The 22,310-nt window shown below is 33.7% G+C and overlaps 1 protein-coding gene across 2 annotated transcripts in view; it reads left to right on the top strand.

Moving 5' to 3' along the window:
• Positions 1–2,826: 2,826 nt before the first annotated feature.
• LOC138711705 (retinol-binding protein pinta-like) overlaps positions 2,827–22,310 on the top strand; it is an 82,258-nt gene continuing 62,774 nt past the window's right edge. Inside the window, exon 1 of one of the 2 annotated variants that reach the window (XM_069842852.1) lies at positions 2,827–2,981. The gene's annotated coding sequence lies outside the window, so the exon portion shown is untranslated. The remainder of the gene's footprint in view (positions 2,982–22,310) is intronic. The other variant, XM_069842854.1, reaches the window with a different exon arrangement.

The raw sequence follows: 22,310 nt of genomic DNA on the forward strand, positions 1-22,310 counted from the left end.
TTCGTCACTGGAAAACGCGAACATATTTCTGGAACGTACTATACTCACTAAGTCAGTACTGCTTACGCGCCCTCGGCTCTGTGTGGAGAACGGTTGGAAGTTTACTAGTAGAAGGGGTGGGAGTGAAGTACATTCAAAAACTCAGGTACAATGAAAATTGAAGTAAAAATAAAATGATATCCCTGGATAACCGGTAACACTAATGAACAGAATTTACTAGACAATCGACAAGGAAAAGACGAAAGTTTCGACACGAAACATACAATGTATTGAAAAGGAAACGTATCCTGCGACTTCCGTTTGGGAGAGGCCATTAGCATATTGTGGTGGGCCAGTGGGGGTTTGGTAGTTAAAAAGGAAAAGCCAATAAATAATTGAACGTGTTCGGTACAAGCGACGGGAACATAGTTCAGGCAAATGCCGGGGCCTCAATTGTCGTGTCGGTGAACGTTAATGCGGGAAACCGATATTCTATTATATAAAAGTCAAATATTTACATATGAAGTGTTAATTTGTATTAATACTACTACTGTTGAGTTAATATCTCAAATTTACGTAACAAATTTTCTTACAAAATGTTATAGTACCCGTATGTATCTATAATCTTTTCGCTGTAAGAAAAATCCTAATATAAACAATATCACGTGACTGATGTGAGGCTTCATTGGCCGCTGTTTGGCGCCATAGATTCTCAGTACGTGTTCCCGCCTACTGTTGTACATTCTGTTTCATGTTAAACATTTCCCGTTACTCGTCAAGTAGGCCTAACCTCACTACTATGAATTCGTTTGCTTAGAAAACATTTATTTTATAATTACTATAATTTAATTATTTTTAAGTCTTATGTCTTCACAATGGACAGTTGAGGGTCCAAAAGCCATACTTCAGTACGACGTGCTTACGTGAACTACGAGCTCAAGTGACGCCAGCTTGTTACAAGAACAGACTACCTCGGTATTACTGTTGGTATTCATCCGCGTTCATAGTACATAACAAAATATAAAAGTAGCTTTTCTTTTACATAGCGTTTTACATATGACTAAAGTTAAATCTAGAATTCAACGTTTTATTTTCAAACTAGCCGTACCCGTGCGCTCCGCTGTACCTGTTAGAAATAAATATAAAGTAATTACATAATTAAAATAGGACGTTTGATCCACGGAACAACTTTTACAACAGCGCAAGATAATCTGCTTCGCTCATTACCCAATTTTTTTTGCATTGCATTTATTGCATATATTTTATGTATTTTAACACGATTCAATTGAGCATAGTTAAAATTTGAATTATAAAATAATGGATTGCTAAGTTAACGTACTATTACTGCATACTAAATCAATACACTCACGTTGTTCGTTAATTCTCTGATATTAAAATGAGTGTACATAAATATTATTTTAAGAAATACAGAAAACGAATGTACAAAATAGCCTATCAAATTGTCTGTGCATAAGAAGCTATTTTAATCTTACCTGTCCTCGATTTACTCAGACGTTACTGTAATAACATTATAGCATTATGTCCATCTAGAGAAACTACACTTTCCAATGGTAAAATAATAATTAATTATACAAATCGGTTAATTCAGCTTCTGATATTACTTCATACAAACACAGAAACATTCTCTGTAGGCTATGTGTAATAGCTTTCGATTGTTGATGTCCAAGGCCCCTTATAGACGAAGTCATTTGTTCTTAATTCATTGCACCGTCTTAGATGGCGTTATTTTAATTTTAAAACTCATTTATCTCATTAAATATCAGTCCTATCAAAGTTTTGTAAAGAATAAAACTTATCGAAAATAATTTTTAAAGAAACTTTTGTTATGTAACATTTTTCACAAAATCAACAATAAGCGAGATATTTCGATTTATTTAATTCAGGCCCCCTTATAACCCCCCTTTTAAATAAAGTATTTTGAATGCCATATAGCCTAAAATCTAAGTTACAACGAACTTAATTTATATTCCAATTTTCATATAAATCGGCTCAGCCATTATCGCGTGAAAAGGTAACAAACATACAGATAGACATACAAACAAAAATGTCAAAAATGCGATTTTCGGTTTCAGGGTGGTTAATTATATATGTTAGGACCAATTATTTTTGGAAAATCGAAAATTACCAGAAAAATTTCGGCTACAGATTTATTATTAGTATAGATAATACAAGATTGTGGTTTCGAACTATATTTTCCTGCGTCATGTGAGTGTTTCGACTGGGAGCCAATCACGGGTATGACAGCAACGTGCTTATGTTCACATTAGGATTTTTCTTACAGCGAAAACTGTATAGGAATAATTATTCGTGATAATAAAAAGTAATGACACTCAATCTGACGGGCCCTTACTGCTCACGGGCCTATATTCACTCGCCCTCTTTGCCCCCGTCCCTTCTCGGCGGCCCTTCCAATAATGGTTCTCAGTATTACTATACTTAAAGAATGTAGGCTAATAAATTCCAGAATTGTTGAAGTATGATAAAGCTCTTGCATAATGTGAATTTACTGAAATGAAAAGTAAAAATAAAATTCAGCTTTGAAGTTACGGTAAAACATAAATATTATCTATGAGTATATACTTTCCTTCCGATAAGTATACAGTTACTCAACATATATAATTCAAAAATCGATGACGAGAGACATGCCTCTTTACAGTTAAGGAAATGCGACTCATTTCCATTTTCCTGTGGGGACGTACTCGATCCATTAGCATACAGAAATAAGTGGAAGTGCTTTATCAAAAATAAAAGAGGGAAACCAGTTCAACGACGAGATAATGTTGACTACGTCACAATCTACTAATATCCTTATTAACCACGCAAATTTGATGTCATTCTCAGTGTGCCACGATGAGTTGCTGACACAGGTGCACAAGAAAGTCACCGCGAGTCCTCTGGTAGAACCCTGAAGCATCAACTTTATACACCGGAATTATAAAAAAATTAATATACTTACTTCAGGGACTACTTCTTTCTACCAGGTGAGTTCAATTATCTTATATTCGAGATAAAATAATAGTAAATACAGGGACATCATTTTATTTTTACCAACATTTTTAATATTAACTTGCCTATACCTCTGGATCAACGCCGTTTGCTTCCCCCTTCCACGACTGGAGTTCGATGATACTGGCGTTATATACAAACAAATCACTTCACTAGGTATAGGAGGGAAGATAAGTAGTTCATCCATTTACGTAAACTAGGAAATATTGCGCTTTTGAGTTTAATCATTTTCATTAGGTTTTTGTTTAATCAAAATACAGTACAGTATTAACAATAAGTGTTTTTACTCACGAACTGAGCTATCCATTCGGACGTATTCATTATGCAGTGTATATTATACTGTCTACAGCACATTAGCGTACAATATAGAGAATGAAGTTAAATTGAAAAATAATCATAATATGGATATTTAAACACATTTTTTTAATGGTAGTCGTTCATTTCGATACAGGCTTCATTTTAATGTGCATATTACCGCACTATAGACTAATGTACTTAATCCCAATTACCAGTTTCGTTCTTCGTACTAGTAACTCATGTTGAAATAATTCTGTACCTACTCTATAAAAGAGTACCTTACGTACTGTAAACTCAATCTTCACTTCTGCCCGATCCGAAAAGATAAAATTACTCAGACATACTATCTACTGACCGTCCAAGTGGTTATATCGTAGGGTCGTACAAAGGAGGAAAATCACGTGACAGTTAATTACTTAACGAAGCCCTTTTATTCAAGTTATTTTAAACAGTTGTATGGGTATAATATTACGTAGACGTCCAATTCCTACCAGAAATTAATGTTCTCAGAAAAGAGCTAAGACAGCCCAACCACTAGCTGGCGAAAAAAGCTGATGGGGGAAACCGGGATACGACGTAGGCAAATGGACGACAGTACCTGTGCGAAAATGATTCAATATTGAAAGCTCTTTCGTCACTGGAAAACGCGAACATAATTTTTGGAACATACTGTTTACTATGACCGTAAGACTACTATGACTGTATATGCGGCGTTGAGGACGGTTGAACTTCGTTAGTAGAAGGGGTGGGAGTGAAATACATTAAAAACTCAGGTACAATAAAAATTGAAGTAAAAATAAAATGATGTCCCTGTATATTAAAAGTACTATACTTTGTGTGTCTTTATACATGAGAGCACTTATGCATTTAAACAGCATACACAGTCAGTCAAAATTACTTCTGCAGTTTCAAGTTTCCCAAGATAATTGAAGTATTGGATGACAGCTATCTGCTACACCGAGTAAATTAGGAGGTCGGTGTTACTAATTGCATCGAAAGGAATTCTATTCTATATAATAATACATTTATAAGTTGATTAATTTTGTTCCGAAAAATACTCAAATAATGCCGACTGTGCAAACCATATGATCTCAAGTCAGAGATGAATTATTGATCTCCGTTGAAGCTGAACAAAATCTTTTCTTCTGCAGTATAAAATCCATTGTTTCAAGATTAGTGCTATCGAACAGAATTTTATTTGGCAACTAGCCGTACCCGTGCGCTCCGCTGCACCAGTTAGAAATAAATATAAAGTAATTACATAATTAAAATAGGACATTTGATCCAGGGAACATTCGTGTTTGATAGAAGGATAAATCGTTTAATATGTTACTTAATTTAAATTGTATTTAAATAATTAAAATGGAATCATTTTGGTCCAGAGACACTCATTTGGTGTAATGACAATTCCTTTAACATGTTTCTTAATTTTTATTACATGCATCCATAGTTCAATGAACATTGACATCATTTAGATTTAATGTGTATATTTTATTTTACTTGTTATAGGTTTCCATTGAATAATGGTAATAACTTAATTTTAACTCTTGTTTTCTATGTATCCAGTAAATGGCGCTTGGCCCACTATGGTTCTGAACCCTTCAAATAACTTTATTATATTATATTATATTATATTATATTATATTATATTATATTATATTATATTATATTATATTATATTATATTATATTATATTATATTATATAAAAGTGTGTTAACGGATGTACCCCGATAAGTAAGTTTTCAATTTGTTATGGGGGCTCTTGAATCTCAGCAGGAACAAATTTTATTTTACAACAGGGCAACATAATCTGCTTGGCTCATTACCCAATTTTTTTTGCATTGCATTTAATGCATATGTTTTTTATGTATTTTAACTCGATTCAATTGAGCATAGTTAAAATTTGGATTATAAAATAATGAAATGCTAAGCTAAAATATTATTACTGCATACTAAATCAATACACTCTCGTTGTTCGTTAATTCTCTGAGATAAACATTATTTTAAGAAATACAGGAAACGAATACACAGAATAGCCTATCAAGTTTCCTGTGCATAAGAAGCTATTTTAATCTTACCTGTCCTCAATTCACTCACAAGTTACTGTAATAACATTATAGCATTATGTCCATACAGAGAAACTACACTTTCCAATGGTGAAATAATAATTAATTATACAAATCGGTTAATTTAGCTTCCGATATTGCTTCATACAAACACAGAAACATTTTCTGTAGGCTATGATTCATAGCTTTCGATTGTTGACCAAGGCCCCTTATAGACGAAGTCATTTGTTTATTTCATTACACGGCCTTAGATGGCAGTTGTTTTAATTTTAAAACTCATTTATCTCATTAAATATCAGTCCTATCTAACTTTTTCAAAGAATAAAACTTATCGAAAATGATCTTTAAAGAAATTTTTGTTATGTAACATTTTTCATAAAAATCAATAATAAGCGAGATATTTCGATTTATTTAATTCAGGCCCCCTTATAACTCCCTTTTAAATAATGTATTTTGAATGCCATATAGCCTATAATCTAAGTTACAACGAACTTAATTTATATTCCAATTTTCATCGAAATCCGTTCAGCCATTATCGCGTGAAAAGATAAGAAACATACATACAGACAGACAGACAGACATACAAACAAAAATTTCAAAAAAGCGATTTTCGGTTTCAGGGTGGTCAATTATATATGTTAGGACCAAATAGTTTTGGAAAATCGAAAATTACCAGAAAAATTTCGGCTACAGATTTATTACTAGCATAGATAATCAGTACATAGTCTTCATTTTCAAGGAGGACTACTAATTTTTTACACATGTCCAGGTACATGAAATTCCACTTTCAATATTTTTACATGGATTTATTATGGAAATGTTAATTCCTTATGTACACTTGGCTTGTTAAGAAATGAGGAGTCGAAGTCGCTATCGATTTGAAATATTAGCGTGTTACGAGTAGGCTACTTTGCTGTATGTATGAAATAATTATACAAACACATCTGAAATGGCCTGAATTTTCTAGAGAGTTTTTATTCAATGCGAACGAGAAATCTGTAGTTAAATATTTTAAAATCAGATTCAATTTTCACTTCTTTATCTGTAATTATAATATAATTATATATTTATATTTATAATAAAACTGACACATTTCTTTTTAATACAATATAAAACGTAACAGGCCGTACATATTGCTTGTAACAATGACAGCATCCATGGATAATAAGGAAGGCTGTGGAAAACCACATAAACTGCAGTTTCACTATTTCCGTTGTAAAATAAATGTGTATGAATAATTTCAAATCAATTCATAGTAAATAATAACGTGAACATATTATGAAAGTCGTATTTACATGTTTTTTTAAAGTAATCTCAGAAAAATAGCTTTTCATCACGCCATGTTTCCTAAGTCCTCGGAAAACGATATGATATCGTATAGGCATTTCTTTTTCATCCCAGTGTACTATAGTTTAAAACGCACGTGGTATTAATAGCCTTAATAAACGCCACGTTTCTTCTATTTGACGACGATAATATCAACTAGTCTTTTGGAAATATTAGTTCATGGCTAGGACAGCGAAATTATGTAGGGAATATAGATTAGATTTAGATTTATTTATTTAACCTGGTAGAGATAAGGCCGTCAGGCCTTCTCTGCCCCTCTACCAGGGGATTACAACTATAACATGAACAATAAGATTACAATTAATATTAAATTTACAATTACAATTACAATAAAAATTAAAGTACGACAAGAATACCTGATTAATGAAAGCTAGACATTTTATCATAGAAGTTAAGAACAAAGAATATTTTTGTATTTACTAAATTAGAAATTAAACCTACAATAACAAAATTCTATAGTGATGAAATTAGCGGATATTGAGATATTTTGTGGTAGATTAAAATAACTATTTACAAGAAACCATGTCTGAACGAGTCTCAATTACTGACCAAGTGCCTAGTAAGTTTGCGTTTGAATTGAATTTTATTTCGAAAGTCCCTGATGCTAGCAGGTAACGAATTCCAGAGTCTTGGCAGGGCTATTGTGAAAGAGGATGAGTATGAGGAGGTGCGATGGGATGGTATTGTTAGTATTGTTTCATGGCGAGAGCGTGTGTTCAGATTGTGGTGGGAAGAAAGGTAAGTGAAGCGAGACGACAGGTACGAAGGAATAGAAGAGTTCAAGATTTCGAAGAGAAAGAGAAGTGAATGTAAATTTCTTTTCTTATCTAGTTTAAGCCAACCTATTGCTTCCAGGGATGGGGTAATATGATCATATTTACGAACATTGCTTACAAAACGTACACACAAATTATGAGCACGTTGAAGTTTCATTTTGTTGTCGCTGGAAAGGTCAGTCAGTAAAATGTCAGCATAGTCAAAATAGGGAAATACAAGGGTCTGCACAAGGGACTTTTTTAAGCAAGAGAGAAGATGAACATTTATCCTTTTTAGCACATGAATAATAGAATATACTTTTCTGCAGGTTTCTGTGATTTGCATGTCCCAGTTGAGATTATTATCCATGTGAATGCCAAGGATATACAGAGTATCGGAAAAATAGACCGACAAATTAATTGTGATAATAGCCACAGAGCAAAGAAATATGTCAGTGACAGCCACACACTCCTATTTTAAACATTTTTCAAGTTATCATCCTGTGAATTTCTTAAAACTCAGTCCCAATAACGAAAGTTAGACAACCTCTAAGAGGCTTAAATAAGGGAAAAGGTAGGCTATGTGTTATTTATAGGAAAGACTTTCCCGAAGTTTTGTTTCTTTTCTCTAAAATGTATTTCAGTTTTTAAATAAGTGAAATTATGTAAACTCAACTTTACTCAGAATGACTAGGGAGTGTACGGAGAGCTTCTCTCGGATTCCGCAGCAAATTAGAAGAAGAGTTCGATGTCAGATAGTAAACAAATTTTAAAAATGTATGATGTACACAAACTCATTGCCTGATCACAAGTTGTGTTTATTTGATATCTCCCCCCCCCCTCTCTCTCTCTCTCTCTCTCTCTCTGTGTTTGTGTGTGTGTGTTTTTATGTGTGTGTGTGATTTTTACTTAAAGAACTTTCCAGAAATTTTTGTCGGTTTATTTTCAAGTCACTCTGTATAGATGACCGTCCTTTTATGTGTGTGTGTGTGTGTGTGTGTGTGTGTGTGTGTGTGTGTGTGTGTGTGTGTTTTTACTTAAAGAACTTTCCAGAAATTTTTGTCGGTTTATTTTCAAGTCACTCTGTATAGATGACCGTCCTTTTATGTGTGTGTGTGTGTGTGTTTGTTTTTTACTTAAATAACTTTCCAGAAATTTTTGTCGGTTTATTTTCAAGTCACTCTGTATAGATGACCGTCCTTTTATGTGTGTGTGTGTGTGTGTGTGTTTGTTTTTTACTTAAATAACTTTCCAGAAATTTTTGTCGGTTTATTTTCAAGTCACTCTGTATAGATGACCGTCCTTTTATGTGTGTGTGTGTGTGTGTGTGTGTGTTTTTACTTAAAGAACTTTCCAGAAATTTTTGTCGGTTTATTTTCAAGTCACTCTGTATAGATGACCGTCCTTTTATGTGTGTGTGTGGGTGTTTTTTACTTAAAGAACTTTCCAGAAATATTTGTCGGTTTATTTTCAAGTCACTCTGTATAGATGACCGTCCTTTTATGTGTGTGTGTGGGTGTTTTTTACTTAAAGAACTTTCCAGAAATATTTGTCGGTTTATTTTCAAGTCACTCTGTATAGATGACCGTCCTTTTATGTGTGTGTGTGTGTGTGTGTGTGTGTGTGTGTTTGTGTTTGTGTTTTTTTTTTTACTTAAAGAACTTTCCAGAAATTTTTGTCGGTTTATTTTCAAGTCACTCTGTATAGATGACCGTCCTTTTCCCAGTTAACGTTGGCACACATTACTAAGTAGGCTACTTTGTCTTTGGTTATTACGCTTTTCTAACAACTGATAATACGAGTGACACGTGATGTATAGTTTATGTACAGTTATTTAAAATAGGAATCATTTGTAATGTCTGAAACCTGCGTCACAGATTAACACTGGATAGACACCTGTGAAACTTTTCATATCATGTCCATATATTTTCTGTACGTTACACGCTATGAAGTTGATGCAATCGTATACTTGAGCGTAACTAAGATAGTAGGTAACTCACACGTGACACCACGAACGTCACACACAAACCGTTTTGATAGGCGAAGCTGTACAAGGTCTACAGACATGATAATGAATAAACAACGGTTTAGATAGAGATATATATAGTTACGTAGGCTTATGCATATTTATCTACACTGCTGTAAGGTGTGGAAATCAAGAAAACATTACAATAAAGAATTTTACTTTAAACTACGAGTATATTAAACAAACTAAGTCAGTTGACCTAAGACCCTCTTACAAGCTACAGTATGTTAAAGTATTGTACTGTACATTTCATATCTAGGTAATTACTCGTCAAGATAAATTTTTCGTTGGTTATTTAATGACGCTGTATCAACTACTAGGTTATTTAGCGTCGATGAGATTGGTGATAGCGAGATGATATTTGGCGAGATGAGGCCGAGGATTCGCCATAGATTACCTTACACTCACATTACGGTTGGGGAAAACCTCTGAAAAAATCCAACCAGGTAATCAACCCAAGCGGGGAACGAACCCGCACCCGAACGCAACATCAGACCGGCAGGTAAGCCCCTTAACCGGCTGAGCCACGCCGGTGGCTGTCAAGCTGAATAATTACACTTTTTCTAAATCAATGTAATTTAACTTCTGGAACAAATTTACTATTTTCGTAGGGCTTGCAACTTTTACATTTATTTAAAAAAAAACACACACACAGACACAGACACACACACAAAATCTAAGTAATGTCATTAATTACAAGGCTTTGTTACTTGAGATATTTCCAACAAAATACAATTTTACTCGTTTTTGCTTCCTTTCCGAAATAAAAATTGTTTTGTATGAAACATTACATAGCATTTTTTTGGGAGAGCCATTCATTTAATTCCGAATATTATGAGTCACAGTGACGAAACAAGAGCAGCATGAGCTGTCAGTCAAGTCCTTCGCTTGCTAGATGCACGTGCGTCGTCCATTTATAATCTCCAGTACGGTAATACTTCATCTTGTAGCCTCTTGGGACACAGTACATTCTCTACTAATAAACTTGTTAAAGGTTCAGTATGTTCGCGCCACTTTAAACCAATCGTTCACAATTTTATTACTGTCACAACACGTTTAACTTCTTATTACACTACACCCAATGGGGTGCGCACTACATTTTTGCACAAAATGCACTTCAGAAGCAAAATGTAAAAATAATAAATAGTGGGTTAGAATGAGGCGCCATTCTTCCCATGTTTCACGCTTCATCCACTAGGTAGCTCCCGACTCTGCGTAAGAGGATTGGCAACATTGCAAACAAAATACTCCTAGATTAGGTATGTAGTACTATGTGAGAGATTACCTTATGTTAAATTAGGTTGTAGTATTGTGTGAGAAGTTGGCTTAATTTAGATTAGGTGTGTAATATTATGTGAGAGATTAAGTTAGGTTAAATTAACTTTTAGTACTATGTCAGAGATTAGATTATGTTAGATTACGTGTGTAGTATAATGTGAGAAGTAGGTTGGGTTAGATTAGGTGTGTAATATTAAGTGAAAATTTAGGTTAGATAAGATTAGATGCGTAGTATTATGTCAGAGGTTAGGTTAGGTTAAATTAGTTGTAGTGCTATGTGAGAAATTAGGTTATATTAGGTTAGGTTGTAGTATTATGTTAGAAATTAAGGAAATATAGGTTTGTAGTATTATGTGAGAGGTTAGGTTAGGTTAGGTTAGGTTAGGTTAAATTAGTTTGTGTTACTATGTGAGGGATTAGGTTATGTTAGATTAAGTTGTAGTGCTGTATTATGTGAGAAGTTAAGTTAGATTAGGTGTATGTGAGATGTTAAATTAGGTTAAATTACCTTAGTATTATGTGAGAGATTAGCTTATGTTAGATTACGTGTGTAGTATGATGTGAGAAGTTAGGTTGGGTTAGTTTAGGTGTGTAATATTATGTGAGAAGTTTGGTTAAATTAATTAGGTGTGTAGTATTATGTGAAAAGTTACTTTAGGTTAAATTAACTTGTAATACTATATGAGAATTTAGATTATGTTAGATTAGGTGTGTAGTATTATGTGAGAAGTTAGGTTAGGTTAGGTTAGCTTAGGTTAGACTAAATTAAATTGTACAATGAATGTTGAATTTGGTATTGCCAGTATAGGGGATTAAAAACAAACACTGAAAGTACCTTAGTTTTGTAGTGTGGATTAGTAGAAACACGATATGATCACTGGGAGAGCTGTGTTCCACCCAACCCGCCCTAAATAGGTTCCTTACTTATATAGGAAAATCGTCGTACTTGAAGGAAGAAGGAGGCCATATTTCGCCGATGTGACGTAATTTGAGGTGGAGTGGGAGAATGATTGCAGTGTCGCCAACTGTGGTAACCATTCATATAATATAACCTAACCTAACGTACTACACACCTATTTTAACATTCCTCACGTTTAGCACACCTGTTGTAACATTCCTCATAGTTTCATTTCGTTTGCCGATATTGGCATCCCTGCTACACCTATAGCATATCGTCTGCTGGAAGTCAGAGTCATCTAGTGGAAGTGAAGTGAAGTGAAACTGCGACCCTGTTAATTACGTTTCCTAAGTACATTCTGTGTTAGGTGCAAAAATTATTGTGTCATTGTAGTGATAATTGCATATATGTTGTACAATAAAAATTGAAATGTGTCGTGGCTGAGATAAAAGTGTTCTAAATTGATTCCCAGCGCCACAATCCCAGTGATAAACGTGTGAATATTAGTTAGGAGTCCGTTGGATGTGGCCGTAGGAAAGTGCACATTGACCAAATTAACTTGTAGCACTATGCGAGAGAGGTTCTGATAAATCCAAAGAGATTGCATATAAATCACTAGTACGTCCAGTAATGGAATATGGTGCTGCATGTTGGGATCCTTACAGATTAGAACATATTAAGACACTGGAAAAGATTAAAAACGGGCTCTCAAGTGTTGTCGGAAAAATTCACCATTAAAATGGGACACACTCACGGACAGGAGAACGCGAATTCGATTATGCGTACTGTTCAAAACATACAGAGGTGAGCCTGCCTGGAGAGAAATAAAAAATAGGTTGCAGCCGCCAAATTACTCTTCAAGGAACGACCACTCATATAAATTGAGGGAAAGAAGGCAGAGGACGGACACTGGAAAGTTTTCTTTTCTCAATCGTACTATCAGGGACTTGAATGCTTTACCTGCAGACTTACTAAAGGCTTCACCAACAACCAAAAATGTATTTAAAAATAGGCTTAAGGACTTTACTAATAGACGGTAATTATACACAGTATTTAGAGGGCGTAAATGATACGTTGTTATTGAAGTGTTGTATCAGTGAAGAATTATGTTGTGTAAGTGAAACGTGTTCCTGTCAGTGAAGCTTTATAGTTTATAGTGGCAGTGCAAAGTATTTGAACAGTGAAATGTTTTTGAAGTGTTAGTGAAATCAGGATAGAACCAGTGAAATGTGTCGTAGTTCCAGTGCAGTGAGTGAGTTGACAGCGAAATGAGTGTAATGTTGAAAGGTACTTGTGCAGATATGAACATATCATACTCGTGGGTTTTAGTTCGATCATAGGTTTAAGATACAAATTAGACTTATTTCAAATGTTATTTTAAGTGATCGTTTCATTTAATTTGGGATATTCCCTGTTATTATTGTTATTATTATTATTATTAGTATTAATTGTATTTTTAATTAATAAGTTTATTATTGTCATTATTGAGTGTAATTAGTTACCACTGGCACCGGGTATATACCCATTGCAGTGTGAATAAATACATACATTAGGTTATGCTAGATTAGATGTGTAGTATTATGTGAGAAGTTAGGTTAGGTTAAATTAACTTATTGTACTATGTGAGAGATTAGGTTATGTTAGATTAGGTTTGTAGTGTTATGTGAGAGGTTAGGTTCATATCACATCCCGCACACGCTATTCTCTACAGTTGGTGACACTGAAAATTCCCATTACTCACTTCCTCATATTACGTTACATTAAGGAAATATGGCAGTCTTATTCAACATTCTCTCACGACTAATTTCGTACATAAGTAAGGTAGGCTTATGTATTTGGAACGGGCTACGTGAGCATACAGCTTTCCTAGTAATCACATCCAATTTACACTAAGCCATACTTTAAATTCCAGCTATTTTCAAGGTATCTATTTTAGGAATGTTTTCTAGTGGCGCACACATTGTGAACATTTCATATTGCTCTTGACAATAAATGTTTTTCCTGGTACCAACTTAATCACTAGTCATAAATACTTTTCAGTCACCGAACTGTGCACAGACAGAGCTTGGAATTTCTTGGCTCAACTAGCGCTGACGTAGTTCCTTTCGTACTCCGCTTTTACCGCTTTTACACCTTGCATAGGCCTATATGAATCCGTGACATGTTAGGTTTGGTTAGTTTAGGCTTTTGTTATGCCTTACATATGCGATCAAGTGCATCTCCACAATATAACCCTTATAAATTCAACGATTTTCACTTCCGAAATCACCGAACTATCTCAGTGCTAGTTGCAACCAAATACAGGGACATCACTTTATTTTTACCAACATTTCTAACATTAACCTGGCTATACTCGGAAAAACTGTTACCCCCCTTCCATTACAGGAGTTTGGTGTTACTAGTGCAATATGTAAACACATCATTTTACTAGGTATAGGAGGAGAGAAACGTAGTGTATCCATTTATGTTACAGGGAAATACGATATTAGGATTTTCAGTTTGATCATTACTTTTACGGTATTTTATCAAAATACAGTAGAGTAGTAACATTTTTTTTTTCACAAACTCAACTCTTCAGGCGGTTTTATTCAATATATATTGGTTACTTTATTCAGCATATTACCACATCTACTATATACAGTCGAGAAGCTCGAGGTGATTTTTTGCAAATCTCGTGATAAAGCGCTCCAAGCGGTTAGCAACTAGAAACAATAGACTGTCCACGGTCGACATTGGACTGTGTCGTATTTCCATCGAGTGCTAGCTCGTTGCGTATTTCACACTGATGCTTGTGAAATGTTCGTTATTGATTGTAATGAAAATGTTAATGGCTAAAATACAATAATTGGAATGATAATATTTTACAAGAGACGTAGAAAAATTAAGTTTGTTTTAATGAAATGTATTGATCACGTTTTATTTTCAATTCTGGTGGGATTATTATTGCTTAGGCCTACTTTTTTTTTTCAAAGGGTATGTTTTTAATTATAGCTGTTAATTTTGTTGTTATTTTTATTTGTTACTTTACTAGAGACGTAGAAAAAGTCTGTTACAATAAAATTTATTGATCACGTTTTATTTCCAATTCTGGTGTGATTATTATTGCTTAACCTCATCCCACTTTGTTAACTACGTAAGCCTACACTACAAGTACCGGTACACGTAAGTTACTCCATTAATTCATATTTCCATTATTATTGTTGTAAAGGGAAATGCAAATTAATATTTATTGGTTTCATAGTTAATTATCACTATAATCTTGGATGAGTGAAGCGATTATAGTAAATTTCAGTTCGTTTTGCACAAACAAAAACAATATTAACCTATTTCTTGCAGGTATCTTCGAGTTTATGGTGGAATTTAATATACTTCATTAAAATAATAAATTAACTTTATGCATTTAATATTTCAATAATGGAAGGAAGGTGTTAATATTTCCAAAAGAACACAACGAAAGTGTAACATATTTTGTCGTCTACTAGGAGACAGATCTACGATGATGAGGCGATAGTAGCGATCCTAGTGGTGGGCAACTACCCATGTTTGCATTTTTACTACATATTGAGCTTCGCGACTGTATATAGTAGACTGTGATATTACCGTAGTTTCGGTAACTCTAATCTTCACTTGAAAGTTATTCAGTCATGCTACACACCGCACCTGTGCGAAATAAGCAGGGGCGGGTATTTACGGAGATCGCGAAAATCACAACATAACAGATATACAATAGATTTTTACTAATCTTTACGAATTAAGTTATTCTGATTCATAATATGCAGATAAAATAATCACGAAAAATCGCGAAATATGAACACATTCGCGAATTATTATTGTTGTGTCGTTTTATAGCGTATTTCATATTCTGAGTTCTTTTTTTCGGACTTTTTTTTTAATTTTAATTTGTTGCACATTCAAGTAGGCTACATTACATGGTATTCCAGGTGTTCTGATTACATTAGTGAACTCAAAAGACGGAGAATTCAACATTTCACTAATATTTTGGAAGTATTCATTTGAGGGCTGCAAGTTTTTTTTTTTTTTTTTTTTTTTTTTAATGAATATATGTTAAATACAGTCTCAATCCAACAAATATTGTCTATTGGCCATACCGTACCTTTACTAGAATCCAATGAGCCTTTAATGTTAATTATTTGGAAAGCAATATTCATACTGAGTTAATACTCCAAATTTCAAAATAGGAGTACTTTCCAAAATTTCCATTAATATCCAACAAGAGTACAAATCAATCTCCAACAATCTCCGCCGACACCAATATTAAAAAACACAAATGATAAAATTAATCTCCATAAATACCTGCCCCTGGAAATAAGCTTCAATAATATAGGCTCTTCCTTCTTGGAAAACGCAACCATATTTCTGAAACACACTATACTCTGTACTGTTTACTTCAGTGCTTGAAGACTTCGAATGCAACAGCGGCCGTAAGTTTGTGTGGCTGACGGGAGCAAGAACATTACTGCAAGGGGTGGGAGTCAAGTACATTCAGAAACGCATATACAATAAAAATGCAAGTAAAAATAAAGTGATGTCCCGGTAGTATCATTTAAGATAGCGTTTCTCAAACTTTTTTGAAGTGGGGACCACTTTTTTTAAGTCAGAACAGTTCCGAGGACCACCTTATTTTGTTCCCTTCGAAAGCTTATATTTTAAAACAATTAATTAATTAAAATTAATTTAATTCATTTATCTTTATATTAGTATTTACTAATTAAATTAATGTTAATAGAAAAAAATTCATTTTCGTTTTTTAATAAATCAAGGCTATTAGAGTTCGTATAATCTTTAACTTATTAACTAAACAAAATAAATAAATGTTGGTATTCCTACTAATGACATGGATAAGCCTGCCGATTCTTGCACACTTGTTTTATATTTGGACGTATGCTGGTAAGCTTAAGTCGGAGATCGTCACATACATCGAGTTGATTTCAGTAGCCTACTTTGTTTTTATTAGAGTTAGTGATGAAAACCTTTTCTCACACAGATACGTAAAAGCAAACAAATATCTGTAAACACCATTGTACAGGTCACTGTATTCTTTTTTCACTTGTGATGAGGTCCAGAAATTAACAATACCTTCCGCTTGGAATTTCATTTTAAGTCCGGTGTCATTCAAGAGTTCAATTAACTGTTCTGTTTCACTCAATGAAAGTTTGTTAGTTTCAACATCGCAATGAAAGGGATCACGAACCCATGAAAATTCGTCATATTTACTTGGAAAATAAGTTTCAAAATGTCACCTCAGTGTTTCGAGATGCGAACATATGTCATTGCATAATTCTTTTCCAATAACAAAATCATTTTCAACCAAAAAAAGACTAAGTTTGGAAATAGTGAAAAAATTCTCTGTTTTACGGAACTGACCCACAAACCAAGTTTCTTCTCGAGCACTTTTTTCTCATACAATTGAGAACAGTCAAAGAATTACCTTGTAGAGAGATTTAGTTCGTTTAGTTTTGAGAATACATCTGAAAGATATGCCAATGTACTTAGCCACATGTCATCAGCTGATGTGAAGGGAAAAGATGGCAAGAAACACCACGTTCATAGTGCTTTTTTTTTTTTAGTTATCTTTGTTTTTCTGTTTCGTTTTCACTTGTTTCCTTTGTTTTACTTACACTAATACAAACACAACACCCATGCCCGAGGCGGGACTCGAACCCACAACCCTTCGGACCGAGCGATAGAGACTGCCGTGCTCCTACCGCTTGAGCTATCCGGGCCGGCTATTTCTTGAAATCCCTCTTTTGTTGCTGAGAGTAGAGTGGGAAGTGAGTAGACAGTAGGATAATATAAATTTCATAAAATGTCAGTACTGGGAGAAAAAGTGAAAGGTGATTGCCATGAGTCATTTCCAAACTCTGAGATTTTCAGTTATAGTGTGATACGCATTTCGTATGAATTTTATTTTTTCTTCTGTCCTTTTTGAAGGACCACAAGGGCAGACCTCGTGGGGACCGCAAGTGGTCCGCGGACCATAGTTTGAGAAACGCTGAGTTAAGAAGTCACTAGAACTATCTTGCTTTCTCCCTTGACATAAAAAATAGATTTGAAACATTTTTTCACTCGATATATTGGTAAAATTTCACAAGCATTACACCCTTATTATCTGCTGAATGACGTTGTTTGTTATATAGTGAGAACACGCATCTGCAAGATCAAAATTCAATTCCTTCAAATCATAAAAAAAGCTTTTAGGTAGAATTTCCTTCTACCAGGTTAATAGTATCCAATCTGAATCATCTTCGCGCTTAGTTATATTACTAACAACTCGCTAAAAACTTTTAATGACTTAATTCCATAGTCTTACCTTATTACTGCCAGATATTCATGTTGTAATGCTGCAAATCCATTTAAAATAAAATGCACTAAAGTTATTATAAACCAATATCCGCAATAATTAATATTACAGTAAATATTACGCTTTTATAAACCACTGAACGCGCACAACACAAAGGACAACGCGGGACTGAATATATGGCGCCGTTTACATCTCCAGGAAACAAACAATCAGAAGGCTTTGACAAGCGATCACTGATATATAAGAAACAATTGCTACATAATTTCTTAGTTTTCCACTGTTAAAAGTACATGTTCTGTAACTGTTTGTAGGGAGTCTACGGATGACAAATCACACTGACCAATCAGAGAACAGAACGAAAACCTGTTTCGCCTCATGCTTCGCTATTGAGACTCGCCAACCTACCCTCTTTACGTAAATTCTGCTGCTGAAACAAGCCTGAATATTACTGTATAAAATATAAGGCCATTATTTTAAAATTACTAGTATTAACATTAAGTAAAACACCGATTTATAAATGAAAATTAAGCCTACATGTAACAGAAAATCTTCTTATATTGAATAGGAATGTAAGCAATTACGATATTTAAGTTATGCATTCATTTATTACTTATTTATTTATTTAAACTTATTTATTTCGAATAAATTTTATTCAGCTTCCTCCAACTGAAGGCTGCCTAGAAGACAAAGCTTACCATAAAGAATATATAATTACAAACAAACAAGAAAAATAGAAATAAAATAATAATAATAAAAAAAGGAGATAGAGTAGTATTAACAAAATTTGAGACCGAATGAGCAGCGCTCGTGTTCGGTCGCAGTTCAGATATAATATTAATAGGCCTATAAGAGAATATAAAATAAAATAAAATAGGAAGTAGAATTAAAATTACAGTTACAGAAATTATATAATACTTACTTACAAATGGCTTTTAAGAAACCCGAAGTTTCATTGCCGCCCTCACATAAGCCCGCCAGCGGTCCCTATCCTGTGCAAGATTAATCCAGTCTCTATCATCATATCCCACCTCCCTCAAATCCATTTTAATATTATCCTCCCATCTACGTCTCGGCCTCCCCAAAGGTCTTTTTCCCTCCGGTCTACCAACTAACACTCTATATGCATTTCTGGATTCGCCCATACGTGCTACATGCCCTGCCCTTCTCAAACGTATGGATTTAATGTTCCTAATTATGTCAGGTGAAGAATACAATGCGTGCAGTTCTGCTTTGTGTAACTTTCTCCATTCTCCTGTAACTTCATCCCGCTTAGCCCCAAATATTTTCCTAAGCACCTTATTCTCAAACATCCTTAACCTATGTTCCTCTCTCAGAGTGAGAGTCCAAGTTTCACAACCATACAGAAGAACCGGTAATATAACTGTTTTATAAATTCTAACTTTCAGATTTTTGGACAGCAGACTGGATGATAAGAGCTTCTCAACCGAATAATAAAACGCATTTCCCATATTTATTCTGCGTTTAATTTCCTCCCGGATGTCAGAAATTATATAATACAATATTAATATAAGAGAAATATAGGAAATAAAAAAATAACATTAATAAAAAATAAATAAAATAAAATAGGAACTAAAATATAATTACAGCGGCAATGGAATTATATAATATAATATTAACACTAGAGAAGAATAATATTGCACGTGAAAAGTAGGACTAATATATATTTCAAAATTATAGAATACAAATATAATATAGGTTGATTAATTCATACACATAGGCTATAAATTCATTTAATCAAATTGAAGATATTAACACGTTTCTAATTTTCTTGTTGTATGTTAGTGGGTTACATGTTAGAAGTTATGGGTGTAATTTAGTTAAAGCATTGTACAACCGAGGGCCAAAATTTATGCTATGCTTTAGACCAGCAGATGTGAGACATTTAGGTTCTACTAATGTTGAATTAATATTTCGTCTTGTGTCATAATTGTGTGTCTGTAATACAAACTTATTACGATTTTTATGATAACATTTTAACAGTGTATACTTATAAATTTGTTCAATATTAAATACATTAAATTCAGAATAAATTAATTTAGTTGGATAATCGAAACGTTTCTTCAAACAAATTTTAATTATTCGTTTTTGTAGTAAATTTAAGGACTAAGATTACTTTTTGTACTTCTACCCCATACAATTATACCATATTGAACGATAGACTCAATAATGGCCAAATAAACATTTCGTAGAACTCTAATGGGTAAGTAGCATCGAAGATTAACTACGAGTAATTTATAATTTGTTTTACAAACCCTCTTACAAAGATAAGTAATGTGATGAGGCCATTTTAAATTCTGATCAATAATGATACCCAGATATTTGACATACGTGGCTTCTTTCAATGGTGGATATTTACAACTTTTGGGATCTAAACAATTTTCACTGTGTATTATTAGTATATTATGTGCACCATTTACCAAAAGATGGGCCGTTTCGCTATTTTAAGTCCCAAAATACAAGACACTAAAAAACTGCAAGGAAAGAGTTCATTTGTTATCGAAAATAGATGAATATTTTAGACATTTATTCTTATTAAATGTGAATCTAATTTTCCACTATGGGTTTGTAACGATACAGGTAGCAAAGACATAGGTAGGTACTGCAAGCTAAATGAAAGAAACGCTTGTTTCGTTTTTTGTTATGTAATAAAGGCAATGAACTGGCCAGAATTTTTTTTTAATATTCATTTTTATTTCCTTCCAAATCATACATTAAATATAGGAAGTTTTCCGTCTGTGGCTTTATTTTAATAATGTTTTAACAAAAATGATTTATTATTATAAAATTATCATTTAAACCTTACATTCTCACTGAAAATATGGCCATTTATATTTTATGCTCGACCATGCCAAAATGTAGTAATTGTACACCTGGTAGCTGTCCTTTAATGCATGTCATTAAAGTACGCCTACTCATTAAAGTACAGGTGTTCAGCCAATGACAACTCAGCTTACAGGTGTTCAGCCAATGACAAGTCAGCTTTGTACCGTTATAAAGCCGCAAATATCGATTATTCTCGGATATGCAATCGAAAGAGAATTAGCGAAAAGTCACGGAGGCTGGAAATCCAATACTGTCGCAGAAGGTTATGTTCTGTTACTATAATAATTATCGTTAATTGTAAATAATATTCAAATAAATTCAATTTGTCATCTCGTTTTTCAATGTCGAATTCAATAATCAAGGTTATATCAAGTTTAACGGGATTACATCAAGGTCAATGACATTATTGTTCCTCGGAAAAAATCAATACTTTCGCGTCTGCGCATATCTCAGAATTCACGACCCAGAACAAGGTCACTTCCGATCTTGTAAAATACAAATAAAATGTATACATCCGAATAATTTCAAGTTAGAAATATAGTCGAGCATAAAAAGTCGTACGAAACTTGCCTATAACGGTAATTAAGACGCTCGTATGAATATTATGAAACTCGCTTGCGCTCGTTGCATAAATATCCATACTTGCGTCTTAATTACTATCATTATAGGCTCGTTGCATAATGTACTATTAACAACAATGGAATTTTAAACGTATATAGCAATTAGAATTAAGGAATTATAATGAACTGTTTGTAGAATATGGAAGGAGTGATGGTAGGAGGTAAAAGAATAAAGTTTATAAGATTTGTGATGTTATGGCGTTGTTAGCAGAAGAGGAGACGATATTAAGGATACGCTACTGAAACTAAATGTCAGCTGTGAGCAATATAGAATGAAGATAGATTCAAACAAGACAAAGAACATGTTTATAGGATGAAAGGTAAAGAAGCTCAACTTGTGTATTTTAAATGACGCAGTAGAGCAAGTGGACAGCTTGAAAAACGTCGGTGTACTATAAGCAGTAACATGAGCTGCTGCCAGGAAGTCAAAAGGAGGATAGCAATGACAAAGGAAACTTTTAATAGGAAAAGGAACACCAGCGTATAGGGAATTACAAGTATGGACACTTCAAACCAGCTTGAGCGTGAGATTCTGCTTTCTCCCTAGAGTTGGCGCTGATATCAACCAGCTAGCACTCGACACAGCTGAATATAACAGACATACAATTAATCATGTAGGTACATTATGTACTGAAATAAAATAAATTGGATCAATGAAAAAATAAATCCGTCACTCTAGAGTTCCTTTATAATGAGAGTTGAGACATTGACCCCAACAACAATTAAAATATGTAATGATTTGATAGCGCTGAAAATGGAAAAACAAATCTCCTGTGAGAAGTAAAACCATACGCCTATATATTGCATACAAATATTAAACGAACTTGATTCATAATTTTGTAATGTATTG

The sequence above is a fragment of the Periplaneta americana genome, chromosome 13 (genome assembly GCF_040183065.1).
Source record: "Periplaneta americana isolate PAMFEO1 chromosome 13, P.americana_PAMFEO1_priV1, whole genome shotgun sequence".
In the NCBI taxonomy this organism is placed as follows: Eukaryota; Metazoa; Arthropoda; class Insecta; order Blattodea; family Blattidae; genus Periplaneta; species Periplaneta americana.